At 42.2% G+C, this 24,987-nt stretch overlaps 1 protein-coding gene and 1 long non-coding RNA gene across 2 annotated transcripts in view; one reads left to right on the top strand and one right to left on the bottom strand.

The window, feature by feature from the left end:
* Positions 1–24,987, bottom strand: part of LOC117503844 (CUB and sushi domain-containing protein 1-like) — a 2,069,078-nt gene that overhangs the window by 1,212,199 nt on the left and 831,892 nt on the right. The gene's annotated exons all lie outside the window — the stretch shown is intronic.
* LOC117526546 lies at positions 7,860–9,700 on the top strand. Its single transcript, XR_004565324.1, has 3 exons — positions 7,860–7,901; positions 7,933–8,020; positions 9,558–9,700. It is a non-coding gene; the product is annotated as an uncharacterized LOC117526546 (long non-coding RNA).

Here is a 24,987-nt window from a genome sequence, read left to right as displayed (position 1 = left end):
AGCCAGGTTTCACATATTCCAAGCATATCAAGACGATGATCCACAATTATGTCATTAATCAGCAATGACTTCAGAGACAATGATCTGATGTTAATGAGACCCAAACTAAGGATCTCAGTGGGATCAGCAGATTTTAATGAAGTCATGTGGAAGTTCAGCTCCTCAGCAGCCAGTGACGCAGTGTGTTTCAGCGGCCGGTGTTGTGTGTTGGGGGGGGGGTGTGGCTGGACATTTTGGTGTTCTTTTCTTTTCTTTGCTCTCGAGGTGGTATGAAAACTGATTTGTCTGTGGAGAAGGTGCTGGCTGAAGAGTCCTTCACCCTCATCAACATTATGTGCAGCACCTGTGGATGGTGCTCACATGCAACCTTAAAGACTTTCAGCTGAAGCAGATAATTAGATGGCGTTCTGCATTTAAGCCATGTGTGATTCAAGCAGAACTGCCGGGAACTCGACCTTGTGATGTTCGTTTGTGAGACGCTGAGGACCGCGCCTGGGTTTGACACATCGTGCCTGTGAAGCAGGAAGGGTGAGGGACACATGCTGTCAGCACACATCAGAGGTGATTAATTGTTTGACTAATTGTTGATAGTAACTTGGTATTTTGTTCGCAGTATATTTGAATTGTGATGAGAATTGCGCAGCTCTCTTCTCACTGCTGTGGCGTGCGGACAACTGATCCTCCAACTGTTGTGAGAAGCTGCTCATTTACATAAAGCTTAAATACAGACCTGATTGTGTTGCTGATAGTGTGTGCCTTTTGAAGGATATTGCTTGTAACTGCTGACTTACCTCACCTCTTCTATCCTTCGCAGAGAGTCGGTTTGTCGTGTCCACCTGGGGGGTGTTTGGCGGTAAAAGTGAGTCCAGAAGCGCCGGGCTTCGATCCTATTAGGCGCTGGACAGCGTGCCAGCCTTCACTCCACCAGACTGACGCATCTTTTGTTTATACACTTTGTTTTGCACCAGAGAGTGACACAAATAAATTGTTTTGTTATTGGAACCGCTTTCTGGTTATTTTAGCGCTGGGTTCCGTCAGACGCAGGTCCGCTCCTCAACCCGCGTCGACACATAACAGCCGGAGGAGCTCAGGTGAAACACCGCGTCTGCGAGCACGCAGACAACAGCACCGGCATAAAAACTCCGCAGACCAGCAGCAGCAGGAAGCTGCGGCAAAACGGGCATAGCTTTAACGGAGCTGATCCGGTCATCGGAGGGGACAGTCCAGGAACAACAGGACGAATCCAGCAGCCTCTCGTGCGCAGCGCAGGCTCCCACACCCAGAAATACTGTCCATCCCACAGGAGGCGTGGATCAGACCCTCTAGTGAAGGCTGCCAGGTAGAACTTAAATTTCACGAACGCACCGCTCTGCTTTCCGCACCTTCTAAAGTGCCTCCTCCGGAGAGGAGCACAAGGAAAATGGAGCAGGTGCAGCGGGACCTCCGCGAGCACAGGTGGCAGAGCAGGGCGGGGCCCTCCCAGCCTGGACCCAGACGACAGCAGCAGCTCATAAAGAGCATTAATGTCCAAGAGAGACTGAGGATTATACACAAGCAAGGCAGCGATGTCCCGGCAGAACACACAGAGCAAAAACACAGCAACAAATAAAAAACTCAACGAGCAGTAAAGACAGGACTGACGGCTTGCCAAACACACAGGCGCCATCTTGCCAATCCTTGCCACCTAAGCAGCAAGATGTGGTCCCACACGTACCAGCTGGTTTTCATTTCTTCCACAAAAGCGGCACCATGTGCTGCACCTGGCACTGTTCCTGCTCGACGGACACTGGCACGTCCACGAACTCTCGCACTGTGTTCTTGCATGCCTGCCCGTCGGCGCAATGTTTTGTGCGCAATGATTCGTGAGCTAATTTCAAACTGTTTTGCGCTGTTTTCGTCCAAACGCCGTCCAAACTTCACACTATGTGTGAAGGGGCCATTAAGCAGAAACTCCGTGACAGTTTGAAATGACTGACACACAGTACCTTGTGTAGCCGCAGTGCTCTGCTCACTTCATCAGTCTTTTCTGATGAAATAATGCTGAATTTATGTGGAAATGATTGTTCTACAAAAGCTTCAGACAGCTGTTGCTCAGATAGATGATGACTGGAGTGCAGTTTTAAGCAGAAACGAGGTGAACTGCGGATAATGACACATGTGCAGTGAAGGCAGGGCCGACCGATTTTTAGGGGGACCATTCACTCGGTGACACTAGGAGCACACACACAAAACAGTTTCAACAGGGACAACATTTTACAGTCATAAAACTACTAATATGCTTCCAGGGTGTTGAGGTAAGAACAAGTGCAGATTGTAGGAGTGTGTGTTGGGGGGGTGAGGGGGAGCAAAACACCAGATATCTGAAGCACTCCAGGCTGATCTGAGGTAATCTTGAGTGTTAGTTTCAACCTGTGCCATATACCACACATAAAACGAAGGTGGTGCACCATGAGCAAAGACCAAGTTGGCGGGAGAATGAATTTATGGTTGCTTAGGGAAACTCAAAACTGGTTTACCCCTTGCATTCTGGGGAAATGTCAGCAGTGGCATTTTGTCCATGTGCCTCACTGATGGTGGCTTTTGGGAGGTGGGGATGGACTCATTGTCTGCCTGAGTGGTTGCTATCTAGTATCCAGGGTGGCTCAGTGGTTTGGTGGATGCAATGATGCATAGCACCAACTCATGCTTCCAGATCTGACCTGACCATACACCCCACAATAAAACATGACGGGTGTGATGGATGAAGGATAAGGAGGATGCAACTGCTGACAGAAAGACACAAAACACGAGATGAATGTCTTCAGTAACATTCTGAAATAAGCCACAGTCCTTCTGATTTGATGTTCTGTGGACAGATGACACCAAAGTAAAGTTCTCTGAGAATGCAGTGCATCAGATTCTTAATAAGTGATGAAATACAGGCCATAAGGAAAAAAAATACTCACCAACAGTTCAACATGTTGGAGGTTCTATAATGCTGTAGGGCTGCTTTTCTGCCTGTGGTACTGAAGGCACTGAATGTATCAAAGGAATGATGAAATCAGAAGATTTCCAAGGGTTTTCTAGTAAAACGTGTTACCCTATGTCCGAGAACATGACATTTCAAGTGAAGCTCTTTGGCCTTTCAACAGGACAATGACTCAAAGGACACATCCAGCAACACAAAAAGAGTAGAAAAGGAAAGTATTTTAAAGTGGCTAGAAATGACTACTGACCTAAATCCCACGGAGAAAACCTTTGGAGAGAGAGTTAAAATCTGCCATTGCAAAAATGGCTTAAAGAGCTTAAACACATAGCAATGGAAGAGGAGAGGAAACTACCCGCAGACAGTTATGAGATCTCCCTTGGGCAAGCAGGCAGGGGAAAGGGAAAAAAAAAAGCCCTCATTAAGCCAGAAGAAACTAACAATGTCATTCACATCCTGTTTCTCTTTCTGCCATCAATGCACTGACAATGCTGACATGCCTATGAGCTCCTACAGAAAAAATGAGCTTCCCTAAAGCTGTGGCACAACATGCATATCAACAACACATGCACACATGTGCATGCAAACAAAAAATAAACAATTGATTTGCAAAATTTGACATACTTATATTTAGACATAGTTGCAAATGAATTGTCTTTTTCTACCTTTATTGCAGTTTTTGATTTTGGGTGTTGGATGTTTTATGTTGTAGGGCCACTTTTACACTGCTCTGGTCCCTAAGATCATTTTTTTCTCCCTATATCCAACACTTATTATTAATTTATACATTTGGATAACAGTTTGAGATGCAGGATTAAAGTGGTATAAATGGTTGAAAGTTGAAACATTTTATATTAAAACCTGTAGAACATGAAAAACCTTTTATACTAAAGCTTGTGGAGAGGTGGCGGTCAAGTCGTTAAACCAGTGGGCTTTTGATACTTGGTTCAAATTCCCATCAGACTAGAAAATCTTGCCCTTGGGCAAGGTCAAGATCCTTAAAGCCCTAGCTGTGCATTTGAGTGCCTTGCATATCAGAACTCTGACACTGGTGCATGTGAATGGGTGAATAAGAGACATCACTGTAAAGTGCTTTGTGAAAGAAAGAGTGATATAAATGCAGTCCATTCACCACAGCCTCTTATACGCAATTCATCTTGATTAATAAAACACTTTAAGACAATTAAAGACACATCCAAAGTGCTTTACAGAAAAATAGAGGACTGGTGATGGAGAATAAAAGAAAAAGGATAACAAATGAATAATAACAAAGAAATAATGCGAAGATGATTAAAGAAAAAAATCAAAGCAATTTAGAAAAACACAGCCATTATTTTGCAATAAATTATTGGTAAAAAAAAAAAAAAAAAAGATTTTCTTCAAGTGAACAAATGAAATTTCAGCAACATCTTGCCAGAAAGAACATGGGAGGCTCGGGTCTTGATGTGATGGCTTTTTGTGGGAAATCCTTTTCTATTCTATCCCACCATGAAGCTGTATGAGGCCACACATCTATATAGCATTTATTTATTTATTTTTGAGCACCGGTGTCTTTTTCCAATTACTCAAAATGAGAACGAGTGTAGTGACTACATGCAGCCACCTGCAGAAAAAGCTCTGCACTCAGTGTCGTTTTTCAGTGTTCTGTCTCTACTGTCAGCTGATATATCACACAAAATCTATCACACCAGAGACAAAAAAGCTTGTGTGATCAAAGACTGGACAGAGCCTATTTCCTGCCGAGTCTAAATACCTTTATCACCATACACATTATAATCTATGCGCTAGCTATTCACTAGCAAAGTACCTGTCGTTCGGACGGTGAAGAAAGAGTGTACTAATTGTGAGTCACTGACCCGGGAAAGTGTGCAGCAGTATACTGAGACAACATATTAGCTTCCAAAAGAAAGCTTTCAAAGCATTTTGAAGTAGCAGATATAACAGACACACTGAGCTCTTATTTTACAAGATTAAACTTCTGTTGGGAAAGTGTAGGTACACGGACCCACAACAGGGGGCGCAAATGAACGGACAATGGAGGAAGTCAAATACAACACTTTACTGTTGTGAAAGGGCACAACAAACACAACAGATTGCAACAATAGACAAAAGGTCAAATTACAAAAGGTGTCATGTGGGCAGGCTCGAAGATAGAAGACGTCTGTCCAAAGTAGAACCGGAACCACACGATTTCCTCCGCCACCAGACCCCGGGAATACTGGAGCCGCCAAGTCCCGAACTCCCAGGTGGCCACTGCCTCCGCGTGTCGGACCTGGTACTGCTGGTGAGGAACAAAAAACAATTAAATGTGGGCGCGTATGCACCCAGCAATTCACACGGCAGGAAAACCAACTCCACCTCTTGTTGGAAAAAGAGTCTGTTATACGATACACAAAAAGTCACAAAAGGTTACTGTCGAATAAATCTCACAGCCAGCTGAGAACGTTACCTTCCTGGTAAAGCGATATCTCGGCAAAGAGGTGGAGATGACGTCTTGCTGATATACTGATGCTGATCAGATGAGTGGTGACAGCTGTCATAGGTGATGAGTGTCAGCTGTCACCCCGGCTACTCCTGTTAGGCGGCAGCGCCCTCTGGTGCCTGGAGCCCGCACTCCAGGCAGGGTGCCCTCTGGTGGTGGTGGGCCAGCAGTACCTCCTCTTCAGCGGCCCACACAACAACTTCATCTTTTTTAAGTCCTAATAATGAAATGACTAACTCTGTAGTGTAAAGAAAATGGATGCAACTTTTAATTCTTATAGCTTATGCTATGACGTCAATAAAATTGATCTCTCTATCGCAACACCAGGTGGCAGTTAAAGACATTTGCAGCAGTAACAGCGCCATCTAGTGTATACTGAAGTATGACAGGAATGACAGATTATAATAAATTATGGGAATGCACAAAATTCAAGGCAAGAGTAGAAAGAAAGTGTCAGAAAAATATGCTGACATTTGTTTGCAATAATTAATAAGCAATGCTTTCACACAACTATACTGTTTCCATGCATTTTTTGGGGAGGCCCTGCCCGAGTGTTATTTTTGGCATCAAAACCGGGCCCGTAGCACCTGAACCATAATAGCTGGTGCAAATGTGATGGCAGATTTGGAATCTGTGGACGTTTTTGCATTAAATGTCATACATGGAAGCTGGACAGATTCACATGGGTGCAAGCAACTGAAAATCTTTTGACTGAACATTTTCTGTGAGTGAATGGCCATGTGCCGAAGGGGCTAGGTTCCCTAGTGGGGTCCAGGGGCATGCACCCCTGGGAAATTCTGGGAAAAAAAAAAAAAAGGTGCAATTTGGTGCATTCTGACAGCACTTTGGTCAGTTTTTCTTGGTTTAAAACACAGTGATATTTGACTCTTATACTGGAACAAAATATGGCTCAAGTCTTGATTTCATTAACATTTATTTACTATCTCGTATGTATTGTCTATAATAAGTTTCCATAAATGGAATGCATGAACTGACTTTAATTCTGCATTCATTGTTTTCATTCTGGTCAGCACAGTGGCTTAGTGGTTAGCACTCTTGCCTCACAGCGAGAAGGTCATGGGTTCGATTCCCACCTGTAGCCTTTCTGTGTGGAGTTTGCATGTTCTCCCCGTGTTTGTGTGGATTCCCTCTGGGTGCGCCGGCTTTCTCCCACATCCAAAGACATGCAGGTTAGGTGGACTGTAAACTTTAAAATGTCTGTAGGTGTGCATGCGGGTGTGAATGTATTTGTTTGTCCATATGTGGCCCTGTGACAGGCTGGCATCCTGTCCAGGGTGTACCCCACCATGCGCTCTATGACTGCTAGGATAGGCTCCAGACCCCCTGCGACCCTTAGTTGGACTAAGCGGTTGAAGATGAGTCTGTGGGCACACATAAAATTTGATTTTTGAAATATGTGACTAATTTAGACGTTTTCAGACAGCCTGTGCTTGCAAAGTCACACTTCCAGTCACTTCCAATGTGTTTTAATTCTAAGTGTATCTTTAAAACAAACAAACAAACAAAAAACAAATCAATAATTACACCCTGTCTGCTTTTAGTAAATAATATACTTAAAGACAGGATAACTATAACTATTGCAATAGTTAAAAAAAAAATAATTAAAAAGACCAACACCACATCAATCCTACATACAGTATTAATGTCAAATTCTACCACCAGACCAGTTGATTTCTAAATAAAGTGTTGTGAAATGCCATCACCAAAATGCAGCACTTTAAAATGCCACCAGCTGTAATATAAATTATAGAAATCATAATCAATGAATATACCTGTACAGTATTTAGCACAGTGCTTTCATTTTACCTCAAAATATTTTATTTTACAGAATATATCAAGTCAGTTTTGAATGGTTTATCTATTAAAGAGTAAAAACTGAAGGAAATCAATTGTAAGGCCTGAAAGAAGTTTCTGTAGGAAGTATTTCTGCCATAAGGTCAAGTGAGAGGGGGAAGTGTTAGCTTTTTAAATACTTGAAAGACATTGGACTCATCAAGAGGATTTAGTACTGCTATAATGGACTGATGCAGCAGGTGGCAGCAGTGCAACAATAAGGATGCCAGCTGCCATTAAACGCCATAGGGTAACAAAGGGGTAATAATATTTAAAATAAATTTAAAGAGCTCCAAGTGAAGTGCATCAGTCTTCCATCATGATTAATTAACTTTGATCCCAAAGCTGAAGTTTCATGTTGAGTGCTTAAATTAATCCTGATCAAAGACATTAGAAATTGGTCCTGACATTTGATTATAAGTGTTGAATATTGATCCAAATCACTAATCTTTTATCCAGATTCTTTACTTTTGACCCCTAAACAATGGCACAATGTCACTGTGCCATCACGGAGATTGTCAAATTTAGGGTGTTCCTTTGTGTTTTCCTGGGAATTTGTTTTGTTTTTTTCACATCTGTACAAGTTTTGGATCTTTCCCGGTGTCAGGAGCTCAGCACCCCCCTGACACAGGACCGTAAGCGCGGGCGGTCGGTGTAATCCTCAATCAGTCAGGCTGCACGTGAACGTGAGCACAGTCTGTGATAAACTGGGCTCTGGAGTGTTTCTGTGTAGGCTCTCAGTTGTCCAGGTGGTTTCCATAGTAGAGAAGCTTGAATCTTCAACTGGACTGGGTTGCTTGATGCGAGGACGTTTCGCTTCAAATCGCAGAAGCTTCCTCAGCTAAAATTCTTGCTCTGGTGGTCTGACTTCTGTCTTGACTCTTGTAGAGAAGAATAATCAAGAAGTCACAAAAGCTGGAGTTTTAAACCTAACCAGACCCCTCCTACCGAGAGGCAGACTGCTATAGGCCAGTGACTAAACAATAGCTCTAATTAGCACCTATTGTGCTCTAGTTAGCACCCTCCTAATGATGGGACGGACCCTCTCTTGATGGCTCCCTTGACGACTCTGCTGATGACGTGAATGACTCATTACCATAAACAAAAGACTGAAACTGCTTTGACCTGAGTACCCCATTGTAAACAGGGGATAAAGTGTGTCTCAGACCCCTCCCCGGTTAAGGCTGGGTTTCAAACGTTTCACAAAGAATGCCTCCTTGACCCCTCTCTCAAACCATTTCTTCTCTCTGGCTAATATTTTAACTTCCTTGTCCTCAAACGTGTGGTTAGTGTCTTTAAGGTGGAGATGAACTGCAGACTGAGGTCCACTGGCATCCTCTCTGCGGTGCTGGTATAGCCTTTTGTGTAAAGGTTGCTTAGTCTCACCTATGTAGTGTTCGTTACAGTTTTCCTGACATCTGATAGAATACACTATATTGCTCTGTTTGTAACTAGGGATCCTGTCCTTAGGGTGAACTAATTTCTGTCTCAAGGTGTTAACCGGTTTAAAGTAAACTAGGATTTTGTGCTGTCTGAAGATCCTCTGTAGTTTTCCCCTACTCCTGCTAAATAAGGGAGAGACACTCCTCTTCTTCTTGTCTCCATCTCCTGTCTATCTGGTCTCCTTGTTCTCTGGGACTTCTGCACTTTGTCCAGGGACCATCGTGGGTACCCACATACTGTGAGGGCTTTCCGGACTGTTGCTGTTCTTTAGCCCTTCCCTCTGCAGTTGTGGGCACCTGTAGGGCTCTGTGTTGAAGCATCCTGATCACCCCGAGCTTGTGTTCAAGGGGGTGGTTTGAGCCAAAGAGCAGATATTGGTCAGTGTGAGTTGGTTTTCTGTAAACCCCTGTCTGGAGCTGCCTGTTCTCTCCAATCGTAACATCACAGTCCAAGAAGGCTAAATGGTTGTTTCTGGCATCCTCATGTGTGAACTTGATATTGGCGTCCACCGAGTTGATGTGTTCTGTAAAGTCCTCAACTTCCTGTTGCTTGATTTTAACCCATGTGTCATCAACATATCTGAACCAGTGACTGGGAGAAATGCCCGTGAAAGACGTTAGGTAGACGTTAGGTTTAAAACTCCAGCTTTTGTGACTTCTTGATTATTCTTCTCTACAAGAGTCAAGACAGAAGTCAGACCACCAGAGCAAGAATTTTAGCTGTGAAAGCTTCTGCGATTTGAAGCGAAACGTCCTCGCGTCAACCAACCCAGTCCAGTTGAAGATTCAAGCTTCTCTACTATGGGCTCTGGAGTGCGGCTGTTCCACAAAAGTCACACTGATAAATCCACTCTGCACCCTGTCGATGAAAACTCTGATCAAATCACAATAAAGGCAGTTTTTGAAAAAACGTGATTGACGTAGAGCAGAGAGCAGCCAGCGGACCAAACCGTGTGTTTTTTTTTAAATACACAAACACATTGCTTTGCTTTAAATGCGCAGTGAGTTTATTTTAGATGATCAGCATGGACCCTCTTTCTCTTAAAATGCTTTATTTTATTCTGTGTGTCGTGTTGGAAAGTTGTAGCTTCTGGTGCTACATTGATTAGCTCTTACACAGCTTCCTCTGTTTTTTTTTTTTTTCTGGGGATATTACAGCATCACACACAGGCCTGGCATATGTACAACAAGGTTAAACGGAGCTTCGAGGCACAGAATTCGCCTCGAATATTTTTTTGTAATCTAATTATTCAAGTTACTCGACTAATCGTTTCAGCCCTGTCAGCAACATACCACTATTCCCAAACACTGCAAAGGACACATACTGGTCTTAATCTGTTGCTCTGGTGTCACCTGTCTTGACCTAACAGCTGATGACCTCCTCATAACTGACCACTTTCTTCTCTCATTTGCAGTAAAACTCATTCTCTCCATCTCTAAAACACAGCATCTTATTTAATTTAGGGAATAACCCTGTTGTGTCTGATGATTTGCGGACCTTCATGCTGGTTATATGGACACAAATTGAGCTTTACGGATATTTGCGACTGTATAACAGCAAGAATGTCCGCAAATCATCAGACACAAGGAGATTATTCCCATTCTAATCCAATTCCATCGTTTGCATGGTTTATTTTTCTGTAGGTAATTCAATCAGTGAGGCTTAAAGTGAGGCAGCATCACTCCAACAGCGGTCAGGGTGCGGAGTAATCCATCAAATGTGAAAATCCATCAAATGTTAAACAGTAATTCTGTATCAGATTCCACATCAATACTTTCGTATGGTAGTGTAGCGGAAAGCTGTGATCAACCAACCGTCTTACGTTTGCACAAAGAAAGGCTATGAAGTTTCTTCAAAGAAAAAGAAAAAAAGGATAAACTCCATGCAGCAAGGCCTGGTATATCTCCAGGTGTCAAAGAGGAGACGCTCCGACCATACACAGGATGGCTCGGTGTCAAAACCCCCACCATATTCAGGATTTAAGACTCCCCAAAGTGCATTCCTCATGGAGCTGTGAATTATCAGTGCCCAAAACCAGAGGTACCAGCTCCCCTCACATAAAAAAAAAAACCCTCCACAGAAAGACATACTTTCTTCACCAAAAGTCCTAAAAAGACGCATTTCCAACTAGACTCAAAAGAAAACAGCTCACTGAAGGATTAACATCAATCCACTGATTACAGTAAAGCTTCTCTGGTTGAAATCGATCCAGTATTACGCTTTTCACATTTCTGCAAATAAATACAAAATCCAGCCATGGAACAAGAGTGACCCCTTTTGGACGATTTGGGAAAGGGCAGGTGACCAACTCCTGCAGACTTAAGTGTAACCACATTTTAAAGGAAAAATTTCATTGTGTTGTTGTAACAGAAAAGAAAAGGAAAGGAAAAAAAAAACATGTCACTCTTTTCACCTCATGCATGAAAGTATCATACCTGATGGTTATGCTCTGTTCATTGTGAAACGTTTATTTAGTGTGTTTTTTCACAAATGTTTGTGGTATATAATTCCAGGTAAAACAGTTACAAGATTTATCCTACAGGACTTGTTTGGTTGCAAAGCGGAAATTTAGGAACAGACGCTGATTTACCTATATAAAACTAGACAAAAGAAACCCAAAAACTACATTACCCAAAATTGTTGGGGGTGGAGCTTTTTAAACCTTTAAAAGAGCTCACGCCCGGGAAATCGCTCTCTTCTCTTTTGTTCTCTCTTCTTTTTGGTTCTCTCTTGCCTTTCTGCTCTCGACTCTTCTGCATCTTTCTTTTTTCATAGTCTGAAGACGCTGCCTAGCCATCAAAGATTTACGACTTTTGTTTAAAAGCCACATGCTACTTAAGACTCCTTTCTTGTTTTGCGCAATTACTTTTCCCGACAGATAACTTTTGCAACTTTTGTCAAGTTAAACATGCAGGCGCATTTTACTTCCTTTTTCAATTTTTCAAATTAAAACCTTTTTCTTCTTCAACTCAAATTCCTTTCACAAACATTTTTCTTCTAAAGTCAGATATTTTTGTATTGAGTTTTGATTTGACCCAGCTTCCAAAAAGATGATGACGAAAGACGGATTTCTGATAGAGAATAAAGATGCTCAAACCTTTATTCTGACGAGCAAGACTCCAGATTGCTGCAGAGAAAAAACATCCAGGTCAGCTGAGACTTTCGACGACTTGAACCGCTGCCGCAAAATCACAGCACAATAACAGAAATCATTCCTGCAACCGATGAAACCGGGCGGGTCGGGCAGGCAGAGCCTCTTTGCAAAGGTCCCTGAAGAAGCTGTGTGGCGGATAGAGCGTTGACTGAACGGAGACAATTCCAGCATCTGACCTCACGGAGACCCGCTGCAGCACCGTCCAAGTAAGACCGGCTATGATGTCAGATAAACAGAGTGGCTTTATTTAACTCTATTCAAAATCATTATTCTTCTCTCAAGTCAATAAACACCAAAGTAAATTCCCCGCTAAATTAGGATGAATCTTACTCTTAAAACTCCTGCTATGAAACCAAATTATCTGAACGTCATATAATCATTGCTCATTGAATGTTGTCATCATTAAATTGTTCACTGTGATATGTCCTGTTATTTAACTCCTGCCAGAGTTAAATAAACATCTTACACGTGTGAAGTTGTCTGTAATTTTTGTATGGTTTTAGAGAGGGTGTCGGATCTGACCTGCAGAGCTTACCCCTTAGAAATTGAGACTGATTTTAATATTTCCTATCGACTGACCCTAAAATCAATGATATTATAACATTATAATAACATTCAGGCAGTGATAGGTGGTGCCCTTTTTCGAGGTAAAATTATCCACAAGTGATAATTTCAAATATTCCAAACACATTATATTCTTAATGTGGTTTCGTCCTACAGTAGCTTAAATTCACCAATGCTGGCAGCAGCGAGGGTACGCGACTTTCTATCACTCTCAGCTAAGAGCACTAACAGCTCACAGCGTGCGCGGCCAGTGTTCTGTCAAATTGTGTGTCTCGTCGCATAAATCAACAGTACCGCATCCCAACAATATTGCGCATGCATGCGCATGCACAGTTGCTCGAAGGGCTGGCCTGTCAACAGGAATGACATCTTATCAAAACACCGGTCAGGGTGCACAGTAATACATCCAAATGTGAAATGGTCAAATATTTTGCCACCATTACCCCGATAGTATAAAGTTTGAAATCTCACACAATTAACCAATCAGATTTGCGGAAAAAAATGTGATTGGATTAGAATCCAAAATATAAAGACCATTGACCCTGCCACTCTCATTTCAAGTATCCACTCCTGTGTCTTTCACATCCACAACCTATCCATCCCTGATGATCTGGTTTCTCATTATAACAACAGTCTCCATAATATTTTTAATTCTCTTGCTCCATTAAAAATCAGATCTCTTTCTTTCTCTGTCTCCACCCCTTGGTTCACCCCCGAACCTGTCCCTACATCCTTCAAAACTGCTGCCATTACCCCCCCACCAAAAAAAACAAAAAACTGCTTCTGTCCTCCAACTTCAATAACTACCATCCTATTTCCAATCTACCATTTATTTTTAAAAACCTTGAAAAAACAGTTGCCTCCCAACTCCACTCTCACTATCCCACAATTACCTGTATGAACAGTTCCAGTCTGGTTTCCGCACACTACATAGCACTGAAACAGCACTCATATAACATTCATATACAAGGTCTATTAGAAAAGTATCCGACCTTATTATTTTTTTCAAAAAAACATATGGATTTGAATCACGTGTGATTGCGTCAGACAAGCTTGAACCCTCGTGCGCATGCATGAGTTTTTCCACGCCTGTCGGTTGCGTCATTCGCCTGTGAGCAGGCTTTGAGTGAGGAGTGGTTCACCCCCCTCGGCGGATTTTCATTGTCAGGAAATGGCGGAATGATTTGGGCTTTTTTTCCATCAGACTTTTTTCAGAAACTGTTAGAGACTGGCAGCTGGAAACCATTAGAAAAATTTATCTGGGTTTCGGTGAAAATTTTATGGGCTTCACAGAGAATATGGACTGTTACTACAGCTTTAAGGACGGCTTTAAGGACGCTCGGCGCATCGCGCTCCGTGCCGCCATCGAGAGCCACAAACCACCGGATCATTTCTAAATGGATGGCTCTGTGGATCCGAGACCATCGTGTGCACTTTCTCTGGTTATCACAAGAGCTGGACATCAGCCGTTTTCCGGCAGATTTCACTTTTAACAAGAGATTTTGTCATGGAAAGCCGAGCGGAGGCTTCGCGCGTCACGACCGATTTGCTGATGGAGCGAGACAAAGGAACACCTCCGTTTTGGTCTCACAGGACAGCTTTGAGATGGCATTCAGACAGCTGTCGGTGGCTTTTCCATCGAGTGACTATCCGAGAAATTGTGGATGTGCCTGGACATGCCAGAACATGTCCCGTGAGGCTTCATCACGGCGTTGCTTTGCGCCATGCGGCACCGCTGTGACACATGGAATTCCTCCGCACGTCTGTCTCAATGTGCCGAAAAAGTGCTGATGTCCACGTCTTTTCACAATTCCTGTGCTAGCCAGACGACGTCGCGGATAAAACACAGCGTCCAGTTTGGAAATGAACAGCACATTCCACTGTTAAAGGAGTTTTTGTCATGGAAAGAGGAGTGGAGGCTTCGCGCGTCGTGGTGGTGCCACATGGCGCACAGCAACGCCGTGATGAAGCCTCACGGGACATGTTCTGGCATGTCCAGGCACATCCACAATTTCTCAGATAATCACTCGATGGAAAAACCACTGACAGCTGTCTGAACACCATCTCAAAGCCATCCTGTGAGACCAAAACGGAGGTGTTCCTTTGTCTCGCTCCATCAGCAAATCGGTCGTGACGCGCGAAGCCTCCACTCGGCATTCCATGACAAAATCTCTTGTTAAAAGTGAAATCTGCCGGAAAATGGCTGATGTCCAGCTCTTGTGATAACCAGAGAAAGTGCACATGATGGTCTCGGATCCACAGAGCCATCCGTTTAGAAATTATCTGGTGGTTTGTGGCTCTCGATGGCGGCACGGAGCACGGCAAGCGTCCTTAAAGCCGTCCTTAAAGCTGTAGTAACAGTCCTTATTCTCTGTGAAGCCCGTAAAATTTTCACCAAAAGCCAGATACATTTTTCTAATGGTTTCCAGCTGCCAGTCTCTAACAGTTTCTGAAAAAATTCTGATGGAAAAAAAGCCCAAATCATTCCGCCATTTCCTGACAATGAAAATCCACCGAGGGGGTGGACCACTCCTCACTCAAAGCCTGCTCACAGGTGAATGACGCAACCGACAGGCGTGGAAAAACTCACGCATGCGCACGAGGGTTCAAGCTTGTCTGATGCAATCACACGTGATTCAAATCCATATGGTTTTTGAAAAAAATAATAAGGTCGGATACTTTTCTAATAGACCTCGTAAATAAGCCTTCTGATCCCCTTAGCAAATCATTTATGCAAATTGTGGATGCATTAGGATTCCAGCAATGCATTCAGGACCCGACACATATTAGTGGAAATACCCTGGATCTGGTTCTTGCATGTGGGTTTGCTGTCACGAATATCAACATCTTACCCTTTGCATCTATAGTCTCAGACCATTCACTTATCAGGTTTACATTTACACTGCCACATTTAGTGGAACAACAACCTTGTCTACTACTGCGGCGTCGTATTAAACCCTCAACTATGATTGAACTTGAGGCTAGACAACCTGATATTTTAGCTTCAATCCTGGAGAATGTTAAATCAGTAGGTAGCCTTGCAGATAGTCTAACTTTAGCGCTTAAAACTACACTTGATAAGATTGTGCCTCCTCTTTTGGGGCCACGTTCTCCCAAGGCTTAGTCACCTTGGTTCAATGGTTACTTGCGTGACCTCAGGCAGAAGGCTAGAGGTTTGCAACAAAAATGGCATAGTTCAAAATTAGAGGTGTTCCGCCTTGTGTGGCGGGATGCTATTTTAGATTATAGGCATGAACTACTGGCCACAAAGCAGGCCTATTACTCTGATTTGATCAGTAAAAACAAACATAACTGAAAGTTCTTGTTTGACACGGTAGCATTTCTTATTCACGGGCAGCCACCTGTTAGTCGTTATCCCTTTTCAGCGCAGGATTTTGTGGATTATTTCGAGAAGAAAATAGAAGATATTAAGCTGAGCATATCTCAGCATGCCTCGGCCCGGCCATTAAAACCTGCTATGGAGGTGGGTGCTGCCAATGAGGTGTTACCTAGATTTATAGAATTTAATAGTATTTCATTTGGCGTGCTGACGAAACTCATGGCATCTACAAAAAGCACAACCCGTTTATTTGATCCCATATCACCAAAACTGTTTAAGGACCTGTGGTCCACTCTTGGGCTGACTGTGCTGGAAATTATCAAATCTGTCATTAACCTCTGGATCTGTTCCGAAATGTTTTAAATCTGCAGTGATTAATTCATTACTTAAGAAATCTAATCTTGACCCTAGTGTATTGAAAAATTACAAGCAGATATCAAATCTATCATTCTGTTCCAAAATTTTAGAAAAGGTGGTTTCACGGCAGCTCGTAGACCACCTCACTGAGAATGATCTTTCTGAGCTGCTGCAGTCTACTTTTAGGAAATATCACTCCACAGAGACAGTGCTCACTAAAGTAGTGAATGATCTTCTGTGAGCAATGGACTCAGACACCACTATGGTTTTGGTGTTGTTAGATCTCAGTGCTGCATTTGATACCATGGATCATCATATTTTGCTCAATAGGTTACAGCATCTTTTTGGGATTACTGGAAGTGCCCTTGCATGGTTGACGTCATATCTGTCCAGCCATTCTCAATGTGTCTTGTATAATGGCACTACCTCTGACCTTGGTGACATGAGATTTGGGGTTCCATGGATCTGTTTTAGGCACCTTGCTTTTCTCCCTGTATGTAGCATCCCTTGGGCGTATTCTGCAAAGTTTTAGGATTGCCTTTCATTGTTACGCTGATAATGCTCAGTTGTACATGCCGATAACTGCGGGAAATCTCACTCCCATAAAATCCCTGGAGGACTGTCTTCTATCAGTGAAAAGACGGATGTCTACTAATTTCCTACTTTTAAACTTTGATAAGACTGAAATGATGGTCCTTGGTCCTGAAAGACATCGGCATCAGTTTGACCAGCTGGCGCTCAGCCTGGGTTCGTGTGTCATACATCATAGGGACAAAATGAGGAACCTTGGGGTTCCCACGCTGTCTTTTGACCTCCACTTCAGGGATGTTTATGAAGATTGCTTTTTTCCACCTGCGAAATATAGCGAGGATCCGCCCCATCCTGTCTATGACTGATGCCGAGACCCTGATTCATGCTTTTGTTTCTTCTCGACTAGATTATGGTAATGTTCTATTTTCAGGGTTACTGCAGTCCAGCATTAGGGGTCTTCAGCTGGTTCAGAACAGAAGGTCTGAACATACCACACCCATTTTGGCATCTTTGCACTGGCTCCCTGTCTCTGTGAGAGTAGATTTTAAGGTTTTGTTATTGACTTATAAAGTTGTTCATGGACTGGCGCCATCTTATCTCGCTGATCTGGTGAACTTTACGTGCTGGCCCGGGCTTTGCGGTCGCAGGATGCGGGACCTCTGTGTATTCCCAGGGTGAAGAAGAAGTCAGCAGGTCAAAGAGCCTTTTCTCATTGTGCACCCACCCTGTGGAACAGTCTTCCTGCGACTGTGAGGCAGTCAGAGTCTGTGGACATTTTTAAGTCAAGACTGAAAACCCATTTTTATTCTCTTTCTTATGAATAGTTTTTATTTTTTATCAGTTTTATTCTTTTACTTCTGTTTTTAAATATGTATTTGAATGTTTTTATTCATTTTTAATTATTTATTTAAATTTTATGTTTAATTGTTCCATGTAAGGTGCCATGAGACATTGTTTGCTGTGATTGCCGCATTATAAGCTAATTAAATTGAATTACATTGAATTGAATCCTCATCCTCCTTGACCTGAGTGCAGCCTTTGATACCATTTGTCATTCTCAATTGGCTATCTTCTATTGGCATTAACTCAAACTCCATTAGACTGGTTTACCTCCTACCTCTCTGGTCACACTCAATTCACCCAACTCAAGTCCTTTAAATCCACCCCCTCCTCCGTCACTTTAGGTGTGCCCCAGGGCCCGGTCCTGGGGCCCCTCCTCTTCATCAACTACCTCCTTATCCTTTGCATTATTTTCCATAAATTTAACATTCATTTCCACTGTTATGCTAATGACACCCATCTCTACCTTACCATGAAACCCTCATCCATTCTTCTGCCCAGCTCCCTCACTGATTGCATCTCTGAAATAAAAACCTGGTTCACCTTAAACTTCCTTAAATTAAACATCAGTAAAACTGAGGTTCTCCTCATTGGCACAAAATCCACCTTATCCAAAATGACAGGTTTTCTGTCACTATTAATTGTACCATCTCACCATCCACCCAGGTTGAGAGTCTGGGTGTCATACTTGACAATCCAATATCCTTTCAATGCCACATCAATACCATTATTAGGTCTGCCTACTTCCACCGATGAAACAATCATCTCTGCCCTTCCGTTAATCCACACTACTGCCATCCTTGTTCACAGCCTCCTTACCTCTCACCTGGACTATTATAATTCTCCCTCCAGAATTCACCTGCCTGCATTATAACTTGAACCCCCTCCATCTACCACATCACTCCTGTTCTCCAATAGCTCCACTGGCTTCTGGTTCAGTTTCATATCCAATTCAAAATCCTCCTGTTAACATTCAAGGCCATTCACAACCTTGCCTCCCATATCTGTCCCACCTCTTCCATGTTCCAACTCCCTTCTGCTCCCTTAGATATGCTTCCTCCATACACCTATCTGTCCCATCCGCCTGTCTCACTATCATGGGGAGCAGAACATTTAGCTGCTCTGCACCCCATCTCTGGCATTCATTACCATCCCAACTCAAAAACATTGCTTCACTCCCCCATTTCAAATCTCAACTCAAGCTCTCTCTATTTTAGTGATTTTATTGTTGTTTCTTTTAATCGACTTTGTGTATTGCTGTATGGTGTCCTTGCGTGTCAAGACAGGCACCTTCAAATAAAATGTATTATTCTTATTATTATTATTATTATTATTATTATTATTATTATTATTATTATTATTATTATTATTAGTGTTTACAGTTTATGCATTTTGGCAGCTGTTCCTGAGTGGATAAAAAAAAAATCATGAAACAGCTAAAATAATGCATTTTTGGGAAGGCTAAGTCTGTATTTTTAAATGTTCACAGAAAGAATTGTCTGAAATAGAAGTTCAATCTCTTTTCTGCAACGGGCGGTTGGCAACAGAATTTAAGGGTTAAACAAACATTCATCACTGCTGTCCTGCTTACTGTGCACAGTGCAGTCTCTCTCGCTCTCTCTCTCTCTCTCTCTCTCTCTCTCTCTCTCTCTCACACACACACACACACACACTCTCTCTCACACACACACACACAAAATAATGCATCTTCATTTAGTCATGCTGTCCTCTGGGCACATTTACATCTGTCAACTCAACATACAAAATGGAGAGATAAACTCGTGTGTATGCGTGAGGGTGTTTTTTTTTATGACATATGTATCCAAGAATCCATTTGTCTTCCTGTGAGTGTAGGTGGCATCTATTTGTCTCAATGTATTTAAGGACGAGTGTGTCCATGTCTCTCTTATCATGCACACGTGAGTAGATCCATTTTGAATGCCTCTCTGTCTGCTTATTAATCCGTGTGCATAAAACAGTCAATTTCCTGTGTCAGCGACAGTTCGCGGTCCTCCAGGCGCCACAGAATTGTGGGTAAACTTAATGTCACAGCTACCTCCGTATATTATCAGGCTGACACAAATAAACACACATGCACATGCAGTCTTGCAATCTATTGGGATTAAAGTTGATAGTAGTGCATCAAAAAATAGTCCAAGACTTTAAGAACAATGTTTCTCAACGTTCAATTGCAAGGAATTTAGTGATTCCATCATCTACACTCTATAATATAATCAGAAGATTCAGAGAATCTGGAGAACATTGTACACGTAAGCAGCAAGGTTGAAACCCGGCATCATTGTGGAAAGGATCTTACTGCGTGGGCTCAGGAACACTTCAGAAAACCATTGTCAGTTAACACAGTTCGTCATTACATCTACAAGTGTTCTGATGAGTCCACATTTCAAATTGCTTTTGGAAATTATGAACGTAGTGTCCTCCTGACAAAAGAGGAAAAAGACCATCCAGATTGTTACCAGTGCAAAGTTCAAAAGCCAGCATCTATGATGGTATTGGGGGGTGTTAGTGCCCATGGCATGGGCAACTTACACATCTGTGATGGCACCAACAATTCTGAAAGGTACATCCAGGTTTTGGAGCAACACATGCTGCCATCCAAGCAAGGTCTTTTTCAGGGATGTCCCTCTTTATTTCAGCAAGACAATGCCAAGCCACATTCTGCACGTGTTACAACAGTGTGGCTTCATAGTAAAAGAGTACGGGTACTAGACTGGCCTTCCTGCAGTCCAGACCTGTCACCCATTGAAAATGTGTGGCGCATTATGAAGCACAAAATATGACAACGGAGACCCTGGACTGTTGAACAACTGAAGTCGTACATCAAGCAAGAATGGGAAAGAATTCCACCTACAAAGCTTCAACAATTAGTACCCTCAGTTCCCAAGCACTTATTGAGTGTTGTTAGAAGGAAAAGTGATGTAACACAGTGGTAAACATACCACTGTCCTAGCTTTTTTTGAAACGTGTTGCAGACATCCATTTCAAAATGAGCAAATGTTTGCACAAAAACAATAAAGTTTAACAGTTTGAAAATTGAATATGCTGTCTTTGTGGTGTATTCAATTGAATGTCAGTTGAAGAGGATTTGCAAATCATTGTATTCAGTTTTTATTTACATTTTACACAAATTGGAAAGAACTGAAGCCTGTCACCTAAAGAACTACCTGAGGAACAGCAGTGTGCACAGAAAAAACAGTGACCTGGTGTCACTCCTGGCAATCACCCCTCAGAGAACACAGCCTCTGGACAGCAACCAGATGTTTTTGCTCTTAACCACAACAACAGGCACATTGCGCTGTTATGAAGACGTCAATGGGAGGTGAAAGATTTACTTTCTGCCTGCCATTAGCATTTTTCTCCTGAGGCTATAGGTTACATGTATAGGTCTGTGAATATTTGTTGTGAACAGTAGCTTAGGTTGGTGTGTGTGATTTTGGTTGTTCTGTATGCCATTAGTGACTGTCGCAGATCAGAACGTGGCTATGTATACGCACGAGGTGTAGCAGAGAGCTGTCACAACACACAAGCCCATAGCACCCTCATAAAAAAATGTCAAGCTTCCCCATAGCGCCTGCAGAAAAAAAAATCTCTGGAGCTGCCACTGGAATGGCATGCAATTCCTCCTTTGTACACTTGTCGGCTTTAATCGTGTTATGTGTGAATGGGCCCCAAGTAACCACTTGTTTGACACAAAGTCATTCCAGTAGCACCCAAGGATCCACCAAATAGGCCTGGTGTCAAAAAAATCCAGTTGTCACTTTAGGTCACTTCGATTCAAGTCCTACAACCATACAATAAGAGTAAGACCTCACCATGGTGTGACTGTTGGACAGCAGTTGGAGACAAATTAGTGACCAAACATAGGAATGCGTGACAAATTCACAGTTGGTATCTCACTCAGTTGGTACAAATGACACGTCAGCACCAGTGATGCCGGTAATGCATTATTTAGTAACTCTAATCTGGCCGTTTTTTCAGTAATGAGTAATCTAACAGGTTAATATTTCCAAATTAGTAATCAGATTAAAGTTACTTATCCAAGTCACTGTGGGTTACTATTATTTTTGTATTTTTATGCAGTATAAACCTATATTTTTGCTTTCTATTCTTCAGACTCAGAAAGTGACGTCACATGCCTGACGAGGTCGCGTGTAATGACCAAACTGTAAACAATGGAAGGATGAGAGCATTACGCAGTTAGTAGCTGGAAACACAGCCACTATTCTGAGTTTCTGTCAGCTAAAGATGATGCAAACATTCTATCTTGCTTTATAAACATGACATCAAATTTGAAAAAACATTTGGAGTCACAGCACAGCACAATCAAGCTTTCCGAGCTAGTCGCACCAGGTCCACGGCTTCTCCCGGAGGTCCACCAACACACAAACAACAAAAGCTGAACTTTGGTTCAAAACAAGTAAGTGGGGGACAGTTAAAGAAGTTGGTCGGGCGGTATGTTGAGGATGGAGGAATGTTGATGTGGAGGAAATGTTACCCATAAACACGCTTGAGTCACCCTCATTTCGTGCCATACTAAAGATTCCACTACTACCAATGCTGAGCTGCCTCATAGAACATCTTTTTCTTCCAACATGGAGAAGCAGTATGCAGAGATGAAGAAAAATCTGAAGGCCGCACTGAATGAGGTTGACTTTGTGTCAACTACAGTAAACATTTGGGCCACTAACAACAGAAGCTATATGGGAGTAACGGTCCACTGGATCAATAGATCCACTTTCGAGCACAACAAGGCTGTGTTGGCATGTAGGAGAATTTGAGGTAGGCACACATATGATGTTATTGGTGCAGAAATCAAAAACAATCACTTGTCATATGGACTACTCAGCAAAGTAATAGCAACGGTGACTGATAATGGAGCCAACTTTGTCAACGTGTTTAAAGTTTATCAGCCTGTCACAGAGTCTGATGATGAGACAGAGGAGGGAGAGTCTACTCTCACAGATGATGATGTCACTTTTTTGATCTGTCAGAAATCCTCTCAGCTGAAAGTGATGGCCAGCTATTGATTCCCCCACACTACAGGGGTGCTTCACACACCATCATCATCATTTCTCCACATCATACAAGTGATTTGGAGAAATATTTAACATCCAACACAGAGAGCAAGGCTGTGTATAGGAGCAGCACAGCAAAATGTACAGCTCTTTGGATGAAATCAAGTAGATCTACCCTTGCAGCAGAAACAGTCGAGGAAGTCACCAAAAGAAAGCTCCTTTTTTGATGCTGTAAAGAGAATCACAGAAATACCCATGAATGATCTGAATACTCTGTGCGTCAAGCTGGGCGTTAAGTGCTTCAAAGACAAAGAGTTCCAGTTCCTGATGAGTACTGCACCACCATGAAGCCTCTGAGTGCAGCACTGTACATCTTACAAGGTGACTGTCCTTATGGGACTTTACTACCCCCATTTGATGTTTTGATGCAGAAGACCCTGACTGTGACAGATGCCCTCTCCAAGATGAATGCAGGCCTTCCAGATGCCATAGTGCAGGTATGTTCCATCTTTAATTTAGTTGGAATTTCTTACATCACACTATTCACAAACATGGAACAGAATAGTCATTATCACTGTCAAAGAAGGTTAAAACAAATAAAAATGTCAGTAAGTAATCTAAAACATATTAAATCCATAATATTGATCCGACATTAGCCATGGTTTGCAAATAGTTTAATGGTATACTAAATTGTAGGTCTTGTAGGCTACAACAAGCTAATACGCAAAAATGTATCATTATATTTGTCAGGCAACCCAGACTCGTTTTGCTGGTGTGCTAGACAACAAAGATGCCCTTCTCGCATCTGTCAGTTGTCCAAATTTCAAACTCCAACGGCTGAGAGATGAAGGTAGGAGGCAGCGAGTAAAGGAGCTTCTGACAGCAGAATGTTGCACAACTGCTCCAGCAGCACAGAGCCCTGCCAGTGTGCCCACCACGTCTGCCAGTGCCAGCCAAGGTGAGATGGACTTTTTCGCTTTTGAGTCAGAGCCAGAGAAGCCCTACTCAGCAGAAAAGGAAGTCATGGACTACCTGAGGTCAGTCTATATGACCTTCAGATTCTACATCAGTTTCCAAAAACAGACAAAATTTTCTTGAAGTATAATACTCCAACACCAAGTACTCCTGGAGAGCATCTTTTCAGTATTGCAGGTTTGGTGCTGATGCCTAAAATAAATAGACTCTCTCACAAGAGGTTTGAGAAGCTCCTGTTGATGAGGTACAACCACTGGTTTACTTGCCCCACTTCACTGTTTCACTCATAACATAAAATGAGGCCAAAGTAACAAATCACAGTCATGATATCAGCCTACATTGATGTTAAATGCTGTTTTGTTTTGTTTTTTGTTTTTGTAAAACCACTCCTTGGGACTCTTATGCTGTGAAAATCAGGTTCAACATTAAAAAATGTTATGTTAGAAAGAATTTCATAGTTACATTTATAAACCATAAATTGTAAGTTTTACCGCTACAGTGCTGTCAGTATAGTTAAATATGGGGTCAAGACTGTCTTTGTTTTATCTACAGTATATACATAAAGGGCTACGTCTGTCTGTCTGGGATAAACTCCCAAACTATAATATGAAGCACTAAAAACTATATATTTTGAATCCTCATGACATGGGGAACAAACTGGTACCTTTTTTAAAAAGTTGAACTGAAAATTCCCTCCAAAATAGCCATTTATGTAAGACCATACAGTGTTGTACCATGTGCAATAAACTCCCAAACTATAATATGTAGCCCTAAAAACTATATATATTCTGAATCATGACATGGGGAACAAACTGGTACCTTTTTTTTAAAAGGTAAACTGAAAATTACCCCAAAATAGCCATTTATGTAAGACCATACAGTGTTGTACCATGTGCTTTTCATGCTGCTACTTCTGTCTGTCTGGGATAAACTCCCAAATTATAATATGTAGCCAAAAAAAAACTATATATATATTCTGAATCCTCATGACACGGGGGAACAAACTGGTACCATTTTTTTTTAAAAGTTGAACTGAAAATTACCCCCAAAATAGCTGCTGTGGGTATGACCAGGCAGATTCGAATTTCCAGCCCAGTAATATGTGTTGGCCATCTCTGTTTATTTAATCCCTATCTTCAGCTACTTTATGTTCTCAACTGTAATGCACCTGACTGTCCTGTACAACCCAGTATGCCTTCCTGTCTGAATACATTCATTTTATGTTTGTAAAATTGCAATGTAAAAATAGTGAAATGCATCACTACCTCAATTTTGATTCATTGATATTTACATTTACTGTTACCTACCTTTTGTCTATAATTTTGTTATAAATTTGATTGCAAAACAAAGTCTGCATGAAGGACTTCAAATGTACCAAGTATTTCCACTTAGTTTGGGGAGTCCACCTCTTATAGTTCTGCTGGACAAACTTTAGCCCATTAAATA

The sequence above is a fragment of the Thalassophryne amazonica genome, chromosome 2, assembly GCF_902500255.1.
Source record: "Thalassophryne amazonica chromosome 2, fThaAma1.1, whole genome shotgun sequence".
Lineage (NCBI taxonomy): Eukaryota > Metazoa > Chordata > Actinopteri > Batrachoidiformes > Batrachoididae > Thalassophryne > Thalassophryne amazonica.
Note: the sequence above shows the minus strand (reverse complement) of the source record. Positions and strands in the feature narration are given on the sequence as shown.